General features: G+C 38.9%; 1 protein-coding gene across 1 annotated transcript in view; it reads right to left on the reverse strand.

The window, feature by feature from the left end:
• LOC126038902 (M1-specific T cell receptor alpha chain-like) overlaps positions 1–15,927 on the reverse strand; it is a 198,391-nt gene that overhangs the window by 40,065 nt on the left and 142,399 nt on the right. The window lies entirely within an intron of this gene.

The raw sequence follows: 15,927 nt of genomic DNA on the forward strand, positions 1-15,927 counted from the left end.
CTAAAATAGCTGGTTGCCAAAACACTGACATAAATAATTGTTGGAAGCTAAAGACACTCAAAAATGTTTTTCATCAATAGATTTCATTGATAAGGGGCCCCAGGCGAGGGCATTCATAAATTCTTAACAACATTTGATATTCCAGTGCTTTTAAAACCTAAGTTGTATGTAAATTAAAAGGCAAATTTCTTCGAATATTGAAATGTAAGTACTCACATGTCATTCCCCATTTGCATTCTGGAAACTCAAAACAAGACAATAACCCAAATCATCAGTTAAACTCTATGGGGAACTAGTATTGGACATCTACGGCCCACACCTGTATGCATGCAAACCTCAGAAACACAGGCACTGACTTTCTAAAGCCTTTCACATTTATTTTGGGCTTACATGGCTTTACTTTTAGGTGCATTCCTCTTCCAGATTTAAGCTCTTCATTGCCGCCTCCAAACTTACACCACAGCAGAGCTTTACAAAATCCTGGCCATGGAAAGTTTTGATCCATGACAGACTTTCTCCCTACTTATTAAATGGTCTTTCAATTTATAACTGTAAAACTAGGAAAAAACCCCACACCAACAAACTGACACTCTGGACTACATGTTCAAGGAAATTAGATGTCTTGAGACAGACCAGAAACATATCCTACACTCCTAGATGTGAGTTATCTAAACTTAGTACAGATGTCCTAGTGTCCTTCTATAATCAGCAGAGAAAACACAGGCATTTTTCAAGCACAGTTCTCATCTTGAAGATATTAACTCTGAAAAACTACCTCAAAAACCAGTGATGAAGATAGAAGCAAATTACCTTGGGCTAGCACATTTGACCTTGAATGCTTTGTATTAAAGGGCATAAACCTGGATTCACAAGTCTGACAATTTCAAGATGAACATTCGCTTATTCTTTATCTGAAATATGACACAACCACTAACTGTGGAAACACAGATAGTTGGAAAGTTTATCATTAGGGGAAGAAATTATTTTAAATCCCTAAATGCCAAAGCTCATGATAGCATCATCAAGTTCAGTTTTTGAGATGTTTATTTCTGGCACTTACTTGGATGAACAGCCAGCCTTGTCCCCCTTCCAAAAATCAGTTTTTCATTGGCACCTATGGAGTTTCACTGTGACAAAGAGCTTTACCAAAAATGCTGGCAGTACCTCTTGACTCAAAGGAGTTTTTAAACTTTGATGTGTATGCATAGATCTCCTGGGGTGTTTTTTTTCTCAGGCTTCCTATATCAAAACCCTAGTAAAAATTCTCATGACAATTCACTACTGTGAATCTCACTGCTGTGGGATCCTATCTCACCAGCCCAGCTCATATCTATCACAGAAGAGGTTGTAGTTACATCCTTCTATGGTAACAGCAACTGTAGAAGTCAGAATAATTAACTGTAACCATGAAGATGTATAAGAAAAAGCAATACAGGAGTAGAAATTTTTCTGTAGTACTTTATCCACCTCAGTTAGTGCTTATCTTGTCCCATTTTACACCAGCCTGCAACTTTGAGGCACCTCACATCAAAACTAAATTCCTCATCCAGTAGAGTCTAAACACAACAATGATATTTTTTCATTTGGGTTGTTTGTTTGTTTTTTTCTAATGCCCCTCAGCCCCTGAACAGCACCAAAATGATGACCAAGCCTTAAGGATTTGTTCCTTTCTAAGATATGAATTTGCCTCTGTTCTCACATCCCCAGTTTTTTTGGGGGAAAAAAAATCACAAACACTTCCATAATCTTCCTTTATAACTAAAATTATAGACAGACACTCTACAGAGCAACTCAGTCCCACTTTCTGCCTCTATTTTCATTCCAACAGATACACAGAGATTCCCAGAAACTGGCATTGCAGCCCCAAAATTCAGTATTATCTCTTTCTTGTCTGCACATGACTACCTACACATCAGTAAGCCTGAAAACTTGCATGCAAACATAATAGTGGAATATATTCAGATAATTCTTTATTCTAACATGTGGGGGTTTTCTTCTTCTTCTTCCATTATACTCACTTGGATTTACCTTCAGAAGAGTCCTTGTCCCAAAGCTAAGTGCATTGCCACTTCCAGCATTCCCACTGCAATCAAAGTTATTACCAAACCACCTCAAAACGCCACTCAGAACTCAGATATAAAACCTGTGGAAGCCACCCAATTCCAGGCAACATTGTACTGCTGCTCAGTAGTTACTCTGGAATGATTAGGTTCTTCAGAATTACTTGAATTTATTGTTAAACTGTTTTGTGACCAAAGATTATTTTCTCAAAACCAATATATCACAACTGTAAGAAACTTTACAAAAACCTAAGAAGATTTACAAAAACCTGACCTTTAAACTTGCTGAGTTCTCACAACTTAAGCAAGGATAATTAGATGTTTCAGCCTGGTGCAAAACATGCTCTGTTCTTTAAGGCAAATTCAGAGTATTACTTCCAAGATCTCAATCTAGAAAAGTTCTTTGAGACAGCTAAATGCTTCTGCCCCCATCACTTTCTTTCTTAGAATTCTCTATTAGACCTCACTCTAAATCTACAAAACCGCACAATTTTCTACTATGATGGGCACCCTACAGAGCTGTATGATCTGCTATAGTGATGTTGAGAATTAAAACACTAAAGGATGTTAAAAGCAGCTTTAAGTGTTCACTTTGAATTAACAGGATACAGGATCAGAGCTGCTGAATTACTGAGAAGAAGTACCGAATTGATCCTGTTTGTCTAGTTTAGCTGTAAAGCAATAGATTTCATAGAGATGTTTTCTCCCATTTGGACTTACTTGAAAGCACATCCAAATATATCCACTTCCAAGTATGTGTCTTGATATGAACTGTTCAATGCTATGCCACCATGAGAATATTTACAAAACAGCCAGTTTGCACCTGATACATTATTTTAACTATTTATTACTAAAGAAGGTTCCAGGAAGTGGTTTAAAATTCTCTTTTGTTAGTTGTGGGATACTATAAATCTATTTCCAAACCTCGTCAACTTTGCTAAAGCATCTTCAGAACCACCAGAGTCTTACTGCAATCCTACAGTAAGTACTTCAGCTTAATGTCTTGAAAACATTACACTCTGATCAACATTTGGTGTACATTTTTTTCCTTTCCTATGCAGCTCTTTTAATAATAATTCTAATTAAATGGCTTAGGTTCAAGACTGGTTAATCTCCAAGCCAGATTCTGCACGTGGCCTCTCCACCCTATAGAACGAAGCCCCTTTTCTACAGACACTACAGACACAGATTCCTTCATTTATCACAGGCCCACTCCTGCTATATGGACAGTTGTACAATCCCCATTACAATGGGGTTTCCCCCCTGCATCATGAATTCAGAACAGCTGACCCTAGGTAAACAGCAGGATTTCTTCAAACCTGTCCCATCCCCAAATGGGGAATTCAGGTCTCCTACACACTAGACAAGGTCATAGAAGTGAAAGGAAATGGTTACAAAATCTTGTTATGGTTCCTTTCTACAGCTTTTTTCTTTATCTGTAGAACAGAGAAGCTGAAGCAAATCTGCACTGGTTCTAAAGAATCATGCCCTTACAGGGTTTAATTACAGTAATTGAGCATGCTCTTAAAGCCAGGTGTTGTGTAAAGTAAGCACACAGCCTTCATACTGTTGTCAGTAACATATTGTCTCTATTAGGTGTTAACCCAAGGAGCTTGATCTATTCTAAAATAGGTAAGATATTGCTGAGGGAAAGACCTTGTACCCCCAGTCTCATTCTTTTCAAGACCTCACTTTTCAACTGTTAGAATGGTCTTTCACATCCACCTCTGCCCCTCTATCTTCTGTTCTTACCAGGATTTACTTTCAGTCTAGTTCCAGTCCCAAGTGTTATTATCCAGCTATCCTTGTTCACACACTAGCTAACAGCTTTACAAGAACTTACAACACCCTACAAGGGTAATGTTTGTCCCCACTGCAGTTATCTTTTTTTACCATCTTTTGTGGCTGAAAATGAACCACTTAGTGCCAGTTTCAGTGTTGTTTCAGTCCCAGACATGAATTCTTTTTCTTCACTGTCTTTCAGCCATTGCAAAAAAATTTGTTTTTCCTTTTAGTCCTCCTCTTTGCACCTTCCTTTTGTCAACCAAAAAATGTGTTGTGTCCATACAAAATAACATATCCCATTGGTTAAGCTGATCTTTCCAATTAATATTACAATGCAATTTCTTTTTAATGTTTTTGAACCCAGAGCTGCAGCACCTGAGCAAAGCCTTTCCAACGGAAAGTCTGTTTCAACTTACAGACTAAGGTTAAAAAATTCAGGCTACATTACCATCTCTTTCAGAAAGGAGATGAGACCACATGCAGCCACACAATCACAGAATGGTTGAGATTGGAAGAGACCTCAGGAATTCATCTAATCCAACCCCTCTGCTCAAGCAGGGCCACCTAGAGCTGGTTGCCCAGGAGCACATCCAGACAGCTTTTTAGTATCTCCAACAAGGGAGACTCTACAACCTCTCTGGGCAGCCTGTGCCAGTGTTTGGTCACACTCACAGTGATAAAGTGTTTCCTGATGTTCAGATGGAGCCTCCTCTGTTTCTGTTTATGCCCATTGCCTCTGGTCCTGTTACTGGGCACCACTTCACTTGCATTTTGTGGTTTCTAATGGCATCCTCCAAACTGCTTGAAGGCTAGTATTACAGTGCAGAGAGATCTCTCAAATAATCTACTTCGAGATATTGCATACATTTACCCAAATAACCATTTCTGCTTTCAGACCTACTTGCACTGACTTTCAGACATATCCCCTTCTGAAAGACTCGCTTTGAGCTGGCTACACCAGCACTACGTGGTAGCTGAGAACTTTACATTAAGTTACTGGGACTGTGTCCCATCACAGAACTATTGAGTGTTGTTTTCAGCTAGGAGGATGAGCCTTATTTGGTTCACTGGAGTCATTCCTCTTGACTGGGTACACTTCTCTAACTATAGTTTCTCAAGATTCAGCTCTCAATCTAATTCTGCTTAATTCATGAATAATTAATTTAGGCAGGTGGACTCATCGCATGATAGAGCAGTGAGGGCAAATTTCTGTTCTTTGACCTTGCTCAAAGTTAAGTGCAAAGCTTTCAAGCAGCTAGGGTTGTGAATTGCAAGTAAAGGCCATTTCCCCGCAGTCAATAATCTTGCTAAGTCATTGTGATTTTCTACTGAAAAAAATAGGTAATAACCTCTTTGTGTTGCTAAGGAAAAGCTAACATAAGCCCTCTAGACATTTTCCCTGTGAGCTCCTTTTATTTGCTCCCAAAAGTCAGTCACTTCTCTTACAACTTTAGTGTAGCATTTATTTTGTTGGCGTTTGAGTACTTACAGTCTCATTTCTTTCTAAATAATGTTTGTGTCATTAACACCCAAGATATTTTACAAAACCGGTGACCTAGAATTTATGACTCTGAGCAATAGATAAAAATCATGGTTTTAAGTAATAGTTCTCAGGGATTTTGCAGAAACTAATTTTATGAGATATCGAAGAAGTAAACAAAAATGTCAAATATAATAAATAAGGATGAAAAAACCTGAAGTACATAAGAACTCTATTAGTGTTTCTAGACCAAAATATATAGATATCTATACAGTTATCTTCAAGTTGCAGTTTAAGATGAGTATGCCAGAAAAGATGGATTTACATAATTGAGCTTATAGAGTTATGTGTATTTCTCATATTTAAGAAGAAATAAACTATCTTTTAGGCAAAAAAAATAAAAACAGACAAAAAAAGGTCAGAAATTCTTACACTGACTGGGATTTAGTGTCAGCTATGCCCCCTTGACAAAAATTAAGTTGGTATTTGCCACAAGTGTTTTCAGTACTATAGAAAACTTTGCAAAAACTCATTTGAGTAAAAACCAAACAAACAAAAAAAAACCCCCACAAAACACACAGAGGACTGAAGCATCTAATTATTTTTTACTCTCATGCACTAGTTCTAGTTTTTTCAAATTGCTGATGTACAGAAAAGAAGCATTGTAGGATTTTAATACTAATTTTTCCTTTCTCAAATATAGCTTCAAATCCTTCCCCAGAGGTCAAATCATCCTACACCATATTTCTGTCTATAAACAGGCAGTAGCTTTCAAACCCTCTCTCCTGTAGGACTGGACTGGCAATCACAATCAGTTTGTCCAGTCAGAAAGCAGGCCTGAATTTACAGAGTGACATCAAACTGATAACACATGATTTAGTAGCAAGGATCTCAGTTGGTACTGGCCTTGAAAAATAATACACGCAGCTGGCTAATTTAATTTTATTTTAACTTAAGTTCATTTAAATGCACAGGGAATAACATGATCTATTTTGCTCATATCCATCTATTTGCAGTGTTTTTTTCCAATCTTTCTTAACCTGGCTGCACTTTCTGTTCAGAATGTCACCTCTGGGAAGATGCTTCATCACTATATTAGACAATAGCTTTGAAAAAGATTCTACTATAAGCAGAATTTTACTGATTATCTTCCTTTTATTTCACAAAACTGGCTATTATAGTTGGCAGGGAAGCGATTTGTGCTCCTGTCAATTTTTCATGTTTGGGAATTTTAAATGGGAGCAAAGCACTTAGAAATACCATCTTCATATTTCTCTAGATAAAAATGAGCAGCTTACCTGAATGCACTGTTAGACGTATTCCACTCACAAATTTGAATGTCTCAATCATCACGTCCACAGCAGCACAGCCCTTTACAAAAACATGACTTCCATCGTCTCCTGAAATTTAAGATGCTTTCATTGTACATTATGAATTTTAACTATTCCTTATCACATAGAAGTATTGATAACTTTTATTTTAAAGCAACTTGACAATTATATGTAGGGATTTCAAAGCCATGAAAAATCAATTAAAATTAACAGCATCTCAAAAACAGCCATATCTTTTTTTTGCTGAGAAAATGTAACTGACATAATTGTGATGAAACAAATATTTCCCAGTAACTCTTCTAAAATAATGGAATATGTGCAGATTTTCTTTAGAGAAAAAAAGAACATTTATTCTAAAACTTTTACTTTTCTCCTGAATGCAATCTTTCTTTCTGTCTCACACCATACAGAGAATAAAATATATTTTGAATGGATATTAGGATCAGGTGAAAAAATATCTGGGCATCTGTTCCAGAATAGCTTAGCCAATCAGTTCCACTCCAGTCAAGCAGTCTCAAGCACATTTACTTGCAGCAAATGAAAGAATAAAAAACCAGCAGCTGATCAGATTTTTTCTTGGGTAACAAGCACAGCAGGGATATTTTTACTCAGAGTTATAGTGGCTGAACTGAAGACTATTTGTGGTTCCTGTGCAGCAGCAAGTTCCCTTCCAGCTCCTAGCATCAGAGTGTAACACCAGTTCGCAAAAAAAATCCCTTCTTACCACGTCCAGATCAATTTTTATCTGTAAGTCACCCATAGCACAACTTGCATTTGGAATTTTTCTTTAAGTGCCATTCCCACTGTGTTGGTTTTGGCTGGGATAGAGCTAATTTTCTTCACAGTAGCTAGTATGGGGCTATAGTTCGGATTTGTGCTGGAAACAGTGTTGATAATACAGGGATGGTTTTGTTATTGCTGAGCAGTGCTTACACAGAGTCAAGGCCTTTTCTGCTTCTCACCCAACCCCACCAGCGAGGAGGCTGGGGGGGCACAAGGAGTTGGGAGGGGACACAGCTGGGACAGCTGACCCCAACTGACCCAAGGGATAGTGTAGACCAAATGGCATCATGCTCAGCATAGAAATCTGGGGAGAAGAAGAAGGAAGGGGGGATGTTTGGGGTGATGGCATTTGTCTTCCCAAGTAACCATTACACGTGATGGAGCCCTGCTTTCCTGGAGATGGCTGAACACCTGCCTGCTGGTGGGGTGTAGTGAATGAATTCCTTGTATTGCTTTGCTTGCGTGCATGGCTTTTGCTTTACTTATTAAACTGTCTTTATCTCAACCCATGAGGTTTACTTTTTTTTCTGATTCTCTCCCCAATCCCTCTGGGGGGTGTGTGGTGTGTGGAGTGAGTGAGCAGCTGTGTGGTGTTTAGTCGTGGGCTGGGATTAAACCACAATACCCAGGTTCCAAAAGTACTGTACAATGTAGTAAGGAAGGAGGAAAAGAAGGAGGGAAAGAAGTAAAGAAGGGAGAAAGGGAGGGAGGAAGGACGTAAGGGAGGGAGGAAGGAAATACTATTGTTCAAACTATGAATTTAGTGGTGGGAAACCTTTGTGTCTGCCCATGCAAAAATGATTTATATACAAAATCGTTAACTTTGCAAGCTGCTTTGTATGTGCAATCCCTGCTAAAGTCAAAGACTTTCAACTAAAAGCTGGCTGAGATGTGGGGAGGAAAAACTGCTCAGTTCATTATAAGATGAAAAGCAGCAGATCAATCACTCAACAGTTTTAAGCATTGCACCCAGAATTCCAAATACACAAATTTGTTCAACAAATGGAAACTCTCCCACTGATGCTACTATAAAATATATAAATGGAACAGAATTAAAAACAAGAACAGACAAATTCTGTCTTTCTGTTTAAGTAATTCCATCCTCCTCCAAGACCCTGCAGCATTTGGGTACATAAGAAGTTTTAAGGAATTTAATTTCTGTCTCATCTTTCACACATAGTGGACACCAAAGGATAAGTCATATAGCAAGTGACCATCTCTAAGGCCAGTCATTTAACAGCCACCCTCCCCTTGATTGACTGTATCACTAAACCCGTTTACATCTGTTCAAGAGCACACCCATCAGTATAGTCATTATTGTGACTGCAATACACTTAATGAAGAGAAGGATTCCAGTGTATGGCCCCCTGAATTCCCAGTTCAATGAAATTAAAGAAGTATTCTATACACAGGTTTGTGGCATGCAAAATTCCTGGCCAACAGCAGACTTACCTGTTTCCAGAAACAGCCAGGTCCTCCATAGGCAGCACTTGATGGAACTGGCATGCCTTAGTCCTTCCACAGTAAGAAATCCCTCTGCAGAAAACCTCACAATTCAAAGCAGTAGAAAGTCTCACCAGAAGACCACAGCTCCTGGGTGCATCTCATCTGCAGCCTTCTTAGATGCAACAACTTGCCCCGCAATTTCTTTATCACAGGGCACCAGACACTTTGGCACTTGTATTCATCCATCTTCTTATCAGCCTCTTCATTGCCTGAAACCAAAAAGTTGGTACCTCGTTCCTTGCTGTTTCAGACTTCTTCCTTGTTTAGCAAGACATCCATACCTTTGGCAGACCCTAGCCTGCTCTAGACATAACAGGTTTTCAGGGCACAGATGCATCCCTTAATCCCAGCAAGACATCTCCAGTGTAGGACATTCTGACCACTGAGTTTCCTGAATAACTTACAGTTTAAAGCTCCCTTAGAAATACTAATGAATTTCAAAAGTAGTGCTGCATTTCCCATATTCTACTCCATTTCCTCTGTTACAAATTACTTACAACCGTACAACTGTTTTAGCTTCTATCTTTGAATAAAGCTTCTTTGAATCTCAGTTCAGCTATTCATCTTCTTTCACCTGTGCATTTCTGGCACTGTACTTTCTAAAGCCTCTGTATCACATAGCAAGGGTTTTCATCTGCACCTGCTGGCAAGGCAAGAATGCAAATGAAGAGCAAAGAAGTTTAATTTGTGGCATGTGCAGTGACAACACTTGTTATGGGATTTGGGTGTTTGGGTTTTTTTTTTTCCATTTGACCTATTTACTGGATTTCATTAAATGTTGTGAGCACAATAAACACTTTGACCAGCAGGTAGCAGGAGAGATCAAGGAAATAAATTCACTTTGCATCAATATATCTAATTTTATCAGGAACTCTAGTATTTTGGGAAACAGAATAGACAGGTTAGATTATGGCCAGCAGAATGCAGGACTATTTTTAATGCTGTATAAGACAACAGAAGGATTCAGCTGTAAAGTTATTTAATATTTAGCATTCTCATGCAGTTTGGTATTGTTTAAAGTAATAACAAGAAAACAATCAGTTTATCCTCTTAAAAAAAAATCTATCAAAGTTTATATGACCAGAAAGTTAAATAAAGCCTGGTTTTCCATGTGAATTGTAAAGTTTAAACTGAAAAGAATATACAGATGGAGTTGGATAAAAAAGAGGGGGGAGGAGGGATTTTTTTTCACCTCATTTCATATATTTTAATTACTTTTACCAAGGTAAAACTCCTAGACAGTTTGGGTTTTGCTTTGAGTATCCTTTTAAGTATATGTATGCTCTTCATTTCAAATGCAATCCTTGCCCAAGAGTCTACAAGCACATGCAATAATAATCACAGACATAGCTCTTACACCCAGCTGGGTTTTACAATAACAAGAAATCAGCATCATTAGCCACGTTACATCCAGACCCATTTTAAGAGCAACTTACAGCAAACTTCCCTACTCTCCTTTGGCAAGAAAGTACTAAAGAAACCCCAAGTCAGTTTGATGTGCTGTCTGCAAAAGCAGCTTAAAGACTTGAGGGTGAGGAAGTATTCTAGCCCTAGAAGACAGTGGGGAGTCACATGAAAAAAAGTAAGAAATTAGGTTTTCTGCAAGGGTGAGACTGAAGCTTTGATAAGTGCATGTTCATGGGGCTGAGTTGGAAAGGGGTGGATAGGTGTTCCTTTTTTTTTAAACATATGGTTGGAGTAAGTATTTGTTTGTGTTGTAACAGTTTGCCAGAGGATACAAAATCCTGTGTGTCATTTGAGGCTGGTCTAAGCACTTTTCTCTGACAGTCTGCATACAGAGATGTCGATACTGTCCCTGAACTTCTCCCTTTCTGTGACATTCTTATTGGCCCTGAGAAAGCCAAGACACTAAAGGAATGAGACTGGAAGTCCTGCCTTGTGTTGCCAGAGCCTTTCTGGCTATGAAGCTTTGCCATCCTTTGTGTCTTGTGGGAGGCTGGGCACTGAAATGTTAGAAATATTTAATTTTGCTTGGGGCATTCCCATACATTTCTGCAGAAGCAAGAAATGTATAGGCTGGAAGCATAAACACTCCTCTCCCTATATAAATAAAAATACAAGAAAAAATGCAAAATATTCTCCCTGCTATTCAGTTTTCTTTGTTCTTCATGATGCTTTTCCATTTAACCTTTTGGAAAGCTGTTTATTCTTTTAGGGTGCTTTTAACATTCTCTGCCACAGGAGAGAGCTATCACGACTTTAACTTGCTCAGCGAGAAACAATACACAGGTATTAGCATACTTTACCCGTGAGGCTCACCAAGGGGAAATAAGATTAAACTTGATGTGCTGCAGATGAACATTTGCCTGAAAGTACTTAAAAGGTTTTATTTAAGTTCACATTGTGGGTGGCATGCGTGCTTTCATAATGAGAAGCCACAAAACATACTGTGCTATGATCTGCTGGCAGCAAAAGGGCTGAGAAGCTGTTTGGAGACAGACTTTTGACAGTCAAGTCTCAAAGTTCCTGGTTGATACAGCAGTTTCACCCGCTGTAAAAACAGAAGGGTCTGCAAAAATACATGGCAAGAAACACTTTTTATCAAGCAGAGATCTGCTTTCTATCAGTGGTGAGTGAAGCTCTTTGAATGATTGCAGGTATCACTGGTCAGTAGAAATGCAGATGTTGCACCTTCTGAGTCATATTGGGCTCTGCGAACTTCTCTGCATTCCCATCTGCCTGTAGCATGCAGTTAAAGATAACTGACTTAGAAGCATTTGCAACTTGGAGGAGAAGCTATCAAAATGATGAGCAGCAGATCCCCAATAAAAAGGTGAAGATGTAACTTTTGCATACAATGAGCGGTCAACTTTTGCCAGAGAATGCCCATGAGGTTCAATAGCAGTTAGAAAAGAATTGCAGACTTGAACTGGGATAAGACATTCTTAGCAATAAGAATTTAATGCTTCATGTAGTTCAAAAAGAACTGAAGCCTCACTGACCCAGGATGTGAGCAAAGGACTACCAATGTGTAAAACAATGGCTAAGCATACCATATGTATCTCACTAACTTAAAATAAGAAAACAATGTAAAAAAAAAAAACCACATTAAAATACAATAGAGCAGAACAGCTGTAAAATTATATCAAGCAGAATCACAATTCTAAAATTTCCTAATGCTGACAAAATTGAACAGTACTTGAAGTACTCTTGGGAAAGGAGTGTAAACCAGGTCATCTGATCTAAAACATGATACTATCTTTAAGTAGCACCCAGGTGAAGAGATTTTCAAGAGTTAGTTAAGTAGTTCAGATTTTCAGTTGAAATCTAGACATCATCATAATTTTAATGAACTCTTCCACAGATAAACAAAGTAGATTCTGAACAGCTAGGCTATAGAAGTTACTCTACAGTTAAAATAAATCTAACAGAGAAATGACCATGATGATGCCTAGACAAAAATGAAAGTCCTTGAAATATAATAAAAAATACAATCCTATACAACAACTTGAAACATGCAACTAAATGGCTTAAATTTACAGAAAGCTGTCATATGAAATAAATTCATTAAGTATTGTAAACATTGCCATTTTGTGTAAATAAAAGTGCTGATGGTGAAATTGGTTCCTTAAGGTCTTTATACAAAATGGTCCTGTATTGCAGCAGATGTAGTAAGACTTAGAAATACTCAGGAAAACCAAAGCAATAAAACTTTGTTAGCAAAAAAAGCCATATATTCTTCCACATACTTAGTAGGGAAGGGTGCATTTTATGCTCTTCCCTTGAACCACCTGACTTACTTCTTAGAGTCCCTTGGAGAAAAAGCTGAATTATTCAACATGTTGGGCCAAGTATTCTCAAAATTTTTTGCACTGATTCTGATGCTGGAATCCCTGAGGATGCAAAGGATCTTGAACTTAAAAGCTACCAAGAAATTTAGGTGCCCTATTACACCAGACCTCAAGGGCATTTTAAGCTCTTCACTCCTTTTCACATCATATGGATGAACCTCTAGGATCACTAAGGTACACAGAAGAAAGAATACTCTTCTTCAGGTGAGTCCTTCCAAGATGCCAAACCAGATACAGACACCGTGTGTCTTCCGTGTCACTCTAGACATCTGTGGCAGTCCTGCAGCACCAGCTGCAATGCTAAAAGAGAACAGTCCCCCAGAGATCAGGAGCACTAACACAGACAAATAAATCACAGCTATCTACAGCTATAAGACAAGGTAAGCTGGTTTTTTTCCTCACTGAATTGCACTGTTAAAGCTCAATTGATTTTTCCTATCTGGATAATTACACTCCCAACCTGGGCTTTCTTCTTTGAAATTTCTAGGCAAACGTTCTGTGTATGACAAAGACATCACAGAAATACAGGATGACTGAGGTTGGACAGGACCTCTGGAGGTCATTTCGCCTCCCCTGCTCAAGCAGGACTATCTAGAGCTGTTTGCCAAGGCCCATGTCCAGATGGCTTTTGAATATCTCCAGGGATAGTGACTCCACCCCTGGAGATATTCAAAGGCCATCTGAACACAATCAAATATGGACACAATTAAATCTGTAGGAGAATATTGATAGTACTATTAAAATGTTTTGTACTAATGAGTTCTGCTTATCAACATCCTCTATTCTGGTATCATTGGATCTCTTACAGGACAATGTATTTTTTCCTAGTTAGGGATAGTTTTAAATCCCAAGGTGCTGATTTTAATAGAGGAAATTTTACTGTGGAGCACAATTTCTCTACAGAAACTTTCCCTTAGCTCATATCAGCTAGGAGAGCTGCAGACTCTGGCCTCTTCTGTGGAATTAGCCTCACCAACACAATCTTACTATTGGGCTGTACAAAAGCTCCCTGTTATGGATTTTCTTCTGCCAACAATGACATCCTCCTGTTTTCTTATGATTCATGTTCTGCATTGGCTGAAAATTACAGATTTGCAACTGTAAAGTGAAAAGCCACTGCTAGTGGGAGGCAATCAGGAAGTCACAATGACAGAAAATAGGACAGAGGGGCTACAGGTTCTTTCCTAACTCAAACTAAAATAATGAGACCTAGACAGCTTCTGACAGGGGAAATGGTTCAAATAAAAAATCCAGCACAATCTGTCTAGAAGTTTAAGAGCTGGAAAGGGGTTGTGTGTCTGCACATGTACCTGCTTCTTCCAGCTGGATCTTCACTAGATACAGATACGTCTCTTCTCCCCAAGGGGTGTATTAATGCAGTTTGTTCCCTCTTCCTCTCATCCCCAGTTAGTCTAAGCCAGCATAGGTTGCTTCTTGCCACAGGAAGCTAATCCTTTCCTTCCAGAAGGCCAGACACAGCCACCCAGATAGTTTTCTCCAGATAAAGTGAGAAAAACAGACTGCACCCGCTTTGGCTATAGTTTGAGGATGCCTGGGCTGTCTTCAGTATCCATCCTTGTCATCGTGTCTCAGAAACATTATTTTGGCCAGCTGTGACACAGCCCTCTTATTTCATGTACTCTAACCTGAGATAAAGTCTTAGGGGAGCCACAGGCCTGGCCACCAGGCTAGCCCACTCCAATGGGGACTAATTCTGCTCAATGTGGGCAAATGACAGACTGTCATAAGAGACTGATGGATGGGTATTCCCTGCTTCTCATGATCCACAGAGCTGAAGACTTTGAACCACCTTCTCAAAGACACAAATTTCTCTCCTTTTGACTAAGACCTAGACAACAGACACTTGGGTGACTGACATTTTAGGGGATTAGTGAGGGCATAGATGTTCATGCACTAACCGGTTTCCCAGTGGTGCACAGGGAGGTCTGAAAAACCTGACCATGGAGGTATCACTTAGGTCATGAATCTCTTTGTGATGGAAATGAGGGCTCTGGTGTCCTGTGCCAGTGTGGAAGGGTGTTTGAAACAGTACAGACTGTTGTCTTTATCTGGCTGCTAAATTATATAAATATCCCTCAGTAGTCACACATCTGTAGATCACTCTTTTTGCTTGTGCAGTGTTGCAGGATTTTAATTCTGCCAAAACCCTCAGGCACAACCAAGAACTACTCAGGAAAATGTCATTCCTTGATTTGCACAGAGACACAGAAATGGTACTCCCAGTCTGAGTCTTGCCTGGGAGCTTGGGAAAAGGTGTAGAGTGCAAGATAAAAAGTTTCAGGGTGTCATCAGAAAAGCAGGATAAAAATACTAGTGAACAGCTCCCCCGATTTACATTATGGTGGTAGAATGCACTAAGTAAGCATTTTACTGTTTTGGATTTGCCATACAAATTTCACTTACCTTCTGCATAGGGTGAGGGTCTTCCTCTAGGTGTTTGCAAGGTCTGAGGGACTAACCTGACAAACCTTAATTAAACAGACCTTACTATGCACTCTGCAGAAGCTATCTTGAAGCCAACAGTAACTCACTCAGTATGTGAAAAATGTTATTTCCCCTTCAGGATGTGGTTAATTTGTTTTTCAAAACAAGGGGGAGTTAATTTTGCATGGTGTAACCTAGTCATAAATGTTGACCACAGCATCCTGCCTGTTGCTTGTGAGAGAAAGATGAGTTGGGGAATGTGTGTGTTGGGATCTTTTTGACTAATAACCAAGTTGCTATGGAAACTATCGCTCCATCAAACCCCCATATATTATTTCCTGTTGGTCTCTTCCTAGTATCAATGAGTGGAAAAAACCAGAATGTTTTCTTCTCTTCTGATATGTGCATTTTCCTTCCTCATGTTCATATCAAGCTGTCTCTTAACTGATTTCTCCTTAGATGTGTCTTTTTTTGCTATGATGCAACATCTCCTGCTGGGGTCTCTTCAAAGTGATCTGAAAGACCAGACCTCATTCAAATCCCCTAAGTCTAAAATTCATGGCTCTACTGAAGCTTTTTAATGTGCAAGAGAGAATCTCCACTTCTCTGTACAAAGTCTAGAAAAGACAAATTCAGCCAACAAGAAATGTAGGTTATCAAAACTGTATTTCTAATCTCACTGGTCATTAGAACAGTTGGATTTCAGCAATCTCTACCTCAAATTC

This window comes from Accipiter gentilis, chromosome 5, assembly GCF_929443795.1.
Source record: "Accipiter gentilis chromosome 5, bAccGen1.1, whole genome shotgun sequence".
Taxonomy (NCBI): domain Eukaryota; kingdom Metazoa; phylum Chordata; class Aves; order Accipitriformes; family Accipitridae; genus Astur; species Astur gentilis.